Genomic DNA, 7,613 nt, shown 5'->3' with positions numbered 1-7,613 from the left:
AGACTCAAAAGCAAAGCTATGCCATCTCTTTGAATGATATTCACTTAAGGTCAAGCACCACTCTTCCTGCACCACAAAAACATATAATAATTGAAGTTGAGGATCCTCTAACTAAGAATACTATTGAGTCAAATTAGCATAACTCTCCTATAGCCAAAGGACCTCCATTTCCCCATAGGTTGATAGAACAAGGCTAATCCACGAAGAACCATGTAGTCATTGATTTTCTTAATTAGTTGAAATAGGTGATAGTAAAAATACCATTGTTGGATGTTATTAAGGAATTCCCTACCTATACTAAAGCCATTAAGGAAGAATGCATTGAGTAGCAAGGAAGGAAGAAGAAAGATCCAAAAACCATTCATGTTCTAAGATAGTTGTCTCACTTAATGCTAGAGAAATTAACTATACCCAAATACTCTAACCCTGGGAGTCCTATAGTTATAGTTATTATTCATGGGGTCCAAGTTCAAAATGCTTTGGTTAACCTAGGAGCATCTATTAATGTCATGAAAAAGGAGGTACTATCTCAATTGCATATCGTTTTCCTCAAAGAGGCCCTCACCATCCTTTAACTTGTTGATAGCTCTACCATTAAACTAGATGGGTTGATAGAAGATGTTATAGTCACCTTAAATTCCAAGGAATATCTAGTTGATTTTGTTGTTCTCTCCCCAAAGGCTAAAAGGCTAATATGGGAGGATTTCCTTTAATCTTAGGAAGACCATGGTTAGCCAATATAGATGCTTATTTATCTTGTTGATCTTGGAAGATGACAATATCCAATGGCGTTCATACCAAGAACCTCACTTTATACTCCCCTACTCAAGGGCAGCAATATCAGTCAAAAGATTAAGGATCGCATCATTCCCCCTAGCGAATAGTAGGGCCCTTTAGGGGGGGGGGGGGGGGGGGGGAGGAGGGGGTGAATTAGCTATCCAAGGTCCAAATTTATAAATAAAACTTTTCATAGCTTAGTAAACCCATAAAAAATTTATACTCGTGCATGCATCCATAAGATTATGCAATCACTAAAAACTTGTAGATTACTATCAAATCAACTTGTAGGAATGTAAAGCATGAAACATAAAAAATTCTTCAAGACACTTGACACAATGATTTACATGAAAACCCAATTTGGAAAAAACCACCAATAACATGGTACTCTTTTCACTCTTCTGAACTGATGCCCTATGAAAGGCCAACCCTATTAAAGGTTACAATACACATTGTTAAATGTGACCTAGTTAAAGGATTTCAATCACCATGTTAGGAGTGAGCCTTGTTAGAGGACTTTAGCATTGGAAATATAAGAGGAGTTACTAAGAGGGAAGGGGTGAATCAATTACTTCTAAAATAAATCCCAGATCCCTTAGATGTTGGTACAAAATGCAAACAGATAACTGAATATCGTTGAAGCTTGGTAAACACAAATAGAAAGTTGTAACTCAGTAATAATTGAATGAGCTTGATAAATGCTTAACATATAAACCTTAGATGTTATCTATGATTACCATTACTTTAACTTAGTTGCAAACACATAAAAGAAAATAGTATGAACACATTTGATACTAGGATTTAATATGGAAACCCAGTTTGGAAAAAACCACCAATAACAACTAGTTACTTATTTTCACTCTTCTGAAGTGAGCCCTATTAGGAGCCAACCCTATTAAAGGTCAAAAAACACTTTTTTAGGTGTGACCCTGTTAAAATATTTAATCACCCTATTAGGAGTAGCCTAGTTAGAGGTCTTGAGAATAATTCAATGGAATTGTCACCTTGCTAGAGGATTTGCAAATAGTTGTTAAGCTAAATCTATTAGGAGATTTAGATCACTGATACAATGGTTAGAGAGTAACAATGAGATGACCTGATTTGATTACAACTAATTTTCTAATTTTAAATCTCTATTCTGGCTTGTACTTGATCCTTCCTAATCAAATATGGCTTTGCTACACCACAAGGATATTTTTCTTACCCTTCAAATTTGCTTCCTCTTCTCATCAATAGATCTTCAATCACATTACCATAATTTGCTCATTCACTTCCACTTTTTTAGTTGCACATTTTGAAATCATAACTTGACCTTATACTTATATCTTCCACTGTGTCAAGTTGGCTCAAATACAACTTACAATAATAAATATTCATCACCTCAGTATATTGGAATCAATAGATAAGTCAATCAAGCTTAATACAAAAAAATAAGAAAATCCTTTGTTAGCTGACCCTGCTCAGTAGAAACAAACTATGAAATGATTTCCTTCATTAACCAATAGAAGCTTAGTTAACACTACAAATGTATAAAAGTCCTTTGGCAATTGAGTGAGCTCAGTTAGCATTGGTTCCATCCAACTTTCCTTTATTACCAAAGTGATCTTAGTTAGCACTCACTTTCTACAACTTTTCCTTTGACATCCGAGTGAACTTAGTAGACATTACCTTCTGAACTGGGTAATAATAGGAACACTCGATAAACATTGAGAACTATTTTCATTGTCCAAGTGAGCTTGGCATATACTAACTGATAATGATTATGATATTTTTGTAACATCAAAGAAAACACACAATTAATCAATTGTCTCCAACAATCTCCCTCTTTGGCATTGATGGAAACACAACATGTCATTGCACAATGAAATTTTAGATTTTACATTTGAGAACTCCCTCTATCAGTATAAGCTCTTCCTTTCATTGAATTATATCTACAATGGCTAATGCCAAGTTCATTCAGAACATCCTCCCTCTTTTAGCATACTTCTTCTTTGGAAAAATTCTCTCACTCTGGTTTCTAACTTAATTCTAGTTCCAAAAAAAATTTCTCAGAGATATGACAGTAAAATTCTCCCTTTTTGAAAACACATGCCAAAGACAATAACTATGTAAATACCAATGTACCTTAAGTATTGATTTATCTACAATATGTCCTTGCCAATTCTTGCACCAACTAATTGATCTTCAACAAGTTATGGTTGATGCATTCACTAAACTTAATTTAGTGAATTTCAAATAGGGGAATGACCCCTAGCTTACCTCTTAGATATAGAAATGTATCATTACATAATGTCTTGGAGAATATGTCTACAATCTATTCCTTTGTATTCACATATTCCAATATGAACTTTTTATCTTGCACCAACTCTCTTAAGAAGTGATATTTTATAGCAATATGCTTTTTTTTTTAATGCATTATTGGATTCTTTGATATGTAGATTGCACTAATGTTATCACAATACATGACAACTAGATCTTTGATTTACACCTTCATTCCTTCCAACAATTGTTTGAACCAAATAATGTTAGAACGATTGACTACTACTACTACATATTGTGCCTCTGATGTGGATTGAGATGTATAATTTTTCTTCTTGCTTGTCCAAGATACTAATCTTTTACTAAGAAAGAATGATCCACCGCTAGTGCTTTTTCTACCATCAAGACTTCTTGCCCAATCAACATCAGTAAATACATTCAAGTCTAAATTGCCTCCAAGTTTGAACCATAAACTATAGTCTTCAGTACCTTTTAGATACCTCATGATTCTCTTGATTGTCATCATGTGATTTTCCTTGGGATTTTCTAAGAATCTTGCCACTATTCCAACTATTAGATAAATATTAGGCCTTGTGTGTACTACATACTACAATTTTCCAATCATTGATTTGTTAGTGGTCTTATCTACGTCTTTGGAATCATCATTTTTGGAAAGCTTATTTCTAGTATACATAGGTGTTCCAACTAGTCTTGAATCTTCCATTCCAAATTTCTTCAGTATCTCCTTGATATATTTAGATTGAGCGATGTAGATACCATTCTTATTCTATTGTATTTGCAATCCAACAAAGAATTTTATTTCACCAAACATGGACATCTCAAATTCTTTACTCATTTCTTTTGAGAATCCTTTGCATAAATCATCATCTCCTATAAATAGAGTATCATCAACAAATATTTTTGCTAACACAATCTTCTTATCTGATCCTTCCTTGATATATAGACAACTATTATCATTAGTCCTTTGAAAACCAATCTGTACCAAGTAATTATGGAATCTTTCATACCAAGCTTTGGAACTTGTTTGAGAACATATAATGCTTTTTGTAGTTTGCAAACCATGTCTCCTTTGTTAGGATCTACAAAACCTTTTGGTTGTTCAATGTAGACTTCCTCATCAAGAATTCCATTCCAGAATGCAGATTTAACATCCATTTGATATACTTTAAATCCTCTATGTGTTGCATATGCTAGTAAAGTTCTAACACCTTCAAGTCTTGCTATAGGATAAAAAATCTCACCATAGTCAATACCTTCTTTTTGAGAATAACCTTTGCACATCAATCTTTCTTTTTTCCTTGATACTTTTCCATTTTTATTCAGCTTATTTCCAAATACCGATTTTGTACCAATTACATTTTTATCCTTGGGTTTAGGAACAAGAGTCCACATTTTGTTCTTTTCTATTTGTTCTATCTCTTCATTCATTGCTTCAATCCAACTTTCATTTTCTAGAGCATCTTTAACACTTCTAGGTTCAAATTCAGCAAGTAAACATGTATCTTTTAATGGGCTTCTTCTCATTGTTCCATCTGATTTGTCTCCAATGATTTGATCAAGTGCATGATGTCTTCTAACATATCTTGCTACCGAAAGCTCCTTAATCTTTAAATGAGTTCCTCCATCTACTTTTTGAATGTCAGTTTCAAGCTCGGGTCCTTTCTATGACTCAAGTCTACCAAGCTTAGTTTGAATCAGCTCAATTGCTTTTGATTGTGACTCAGGTCCTTGTAGCTTGAGTTGCATTGCTTGCAACTCAATAACTATTGGAGTTTCTAGGGACTAGGGAGTTGAATCTTCTTTTCTTTAAGATAGATTTGGTAGAGTATTAGGTTCATAATAAATAAATCTTTTGTAGTTTTTAGCTTCCTTGTTGCTTTCTTCTTCACTCTTTTCTACAAATTCATCAATTCTGACAAATGTACTTTCTATAATTCTGTGAGTAGATAAATTCAAATATCTGTATGCTTTACTTTTGTAGGAGTATCCTAGAAATATGCCTCCATCACCTTTTACATCAAATTTTCCTTTTCTAGATTCTTTCAATATGTAACATTTGCTATGAAATACTTTCAAGTAACTTACATTAGGTTTGTAGCCATACCATAGCAAATAAGGTGTCTTGTTTAAATCTTTCTTCAACTAAACTCTATTCAAGGTATGAACTACAGTGCTGATAGCTTCCCTCTAGTATTTGAGAGCAATGTTCTTTTCAATCATTAGGGTTCTTGCATAGTCCATGATAGATCTATTTCTTCTTTCTACTATACCATTCTATTGTGTTGTACTAGGCGTTGATACTTGTCTTTTGATTCCTCTTTCAATGCAGAAATTGTTGAATTCACCACCTTTGTCTGATCTCAAGAATTTCAACCTTTTTCTAGTTTCCTTTTCTACTCTTGCCAAATACCACTTGAATTTTTGAAAGGCTTCTAATTTTTCTTTTAGATACATTTCTATCATCATTCTAGAGTAGTCATCAACAAAAAGAATGAAAAAATTTTCTCCACTATAACTCTCTATTCCAATAGGTCCACATCATTTTGTATCAACAATTTTCAAGACTTCTTTTAACTAATAGTCTTTGTTTTTTAAGCTTGTTTTTTTTCATCTTACCAATTTGGCAATTCTTGCATAGACCATGTCAGGCTTCTTCAAACTAGGAATACCTCTTACTCTTTTATGTTTGCTTATCTTAACCAAGTTATGAAAGTTCACATGACATAGCATTTTGTGCCATAACCATCTTTTCTCTACTTGAGCAATAAAACATGAACAATTACTGAGATCAAGATAAAATAGATTACCTTTTTTTTGCTTGCTAGATCCAACCAAATTTCTTTTCCCATCCAATAGTTTGGCCTATCCATTCATGAATTCTACCTTGAATCCAATATTATTTGGTTGTGCCACACTTAGTATATTATGCTTTAGTCCTTCAACCCAATAGGAATTATCACATAAAAGTTCTTTAGTCAACAAGATACATCCTTTTCCTTTTATATTACAAGGTTCATTGTTTCCAAATCTTATAGTACTTCCATCATAATATTCAATATGCTTAAATTTTGTTCTGTCACCAGTCATATGATGTGAGCAACCACTATCAATAATCCATATATCATTTTTGTTAACATGAGAGATAAGTTCCATATTATCTCCTTCATCATCAGATTCATCTTTCACAACAATATATACCATTTTATCTTCATTGTTATTAGAATCTTTAGCTATGAAACAAGATTTCATACCTTTGACCTTGAAGCTCTTGTAGTTCTTGGAATCCTTCTTGGCTTTATGCTTATTTCTTTTGATCTCATCCTTAATTTCCTTGGTTGGACACCTAGCAACAATGTGACCAATTTCTTCACAAGAAAAATAGACCAGAGAAACTTTACCTTTGTACTTTCCTCTTTCTTCAGAATACTTCCTTACAAACAGGGCTTCAACAACTTCAAGATCACTATCTATACTTTCTTTTGATGATCCATCTTCTTCACTTCCTAATTGACTAGATTTTGAATTTTTACCTTTTTCTTTGAGGTAAAAGCTTAGCCTTAAATGCAGATTCAATACTCTTTGAAGCAGGAACATAGTTATCATAATTGTCTAACTCAAAAGTTGTTAATCTTCCAACTAGAGCATCCAGACCTATCTTATTATTTGGATCACATCTCATTTTTTAAATATAGATACTCTAATTGCATAAATGGGATGAATATTTTTGAGTACTTCACTCACAACAGTTTCCTCCTTGATGTCTCCTCTACATGCTTTGATTGCACTTACACTAGCCTTGATCCTTTCCACATATTTTTCAATGTTTTCATCTTCTCTCATTTTCATTTGATCAAATTGTCCTCTAAGGCTTTCTGCTTTGGCTCTTCTTACATTTTCATCTCCTCTATAGATATCTTTCAGTTTGTTCCACATTTCAAAAGTGGTTTTGCAATCTTTTACCTCATTAAATTTAGCATAATTGAGAGTAGATGCAATATCAATCACCAAGATATTATGAATATTCTTTTTAGTAATGCTTTCAACTAATAATGTTCTAGTGGGAGTCTTATATTCAACATCAAGATACTTGCAACCTAAATCATTGATGGTGGCCAAATGTAATCTCATAAGTACTTGCCATGCTGTAAAATTTTCTCTATTCAACTTGGAATTTCTCTTTTGTAATACATCCTAATCTTTAGCTTAGGTCCTTGAAACCTTCTTTATAGGCACCAATAGCTCTAATACCAATTATTGGAAATATAAGAGGAGTAACTAAGAGGAGATTGATGAATTGATTACTACTAAAATAAATCATAGATCCCTTAGATGTTAGTACAAAATGAAAACAAATAACTGAATATTGTTGAAGTCTGGTAAACACATACAGAAAGATGCAATTTGGTAATAACTAAATGAGCTCAGTAAATGCTTAACATATAAACCTTAGATGTTATTTGTGATTACCATCACTTTAACTTAGTTGCAAACACATAAAATAAAATAGCATGAACACATTTGACACCAAGATTTAACATGGAAACCCAATTTGAGAA

The sequence above is a fragment of the Cupressus sempervirens genome, chromosome 3 (assembly GCF_028749045.1).
Source record: "Cupressus sempervirens isolate cs-2001-9-10 chromosome 3, ASM2874904v1, whole genome shotgun sequence".
In the NCBI taxonomy this organism is placed as follows: Eukaryota; Viridiplantae; Streptophyta; class Pinopsida; order Cupressales; family Cupressaceae; genus Cupressus; species Cupressus sempervirens.
Note: the sequence above shows the minus strand (reverse complement) of the source record.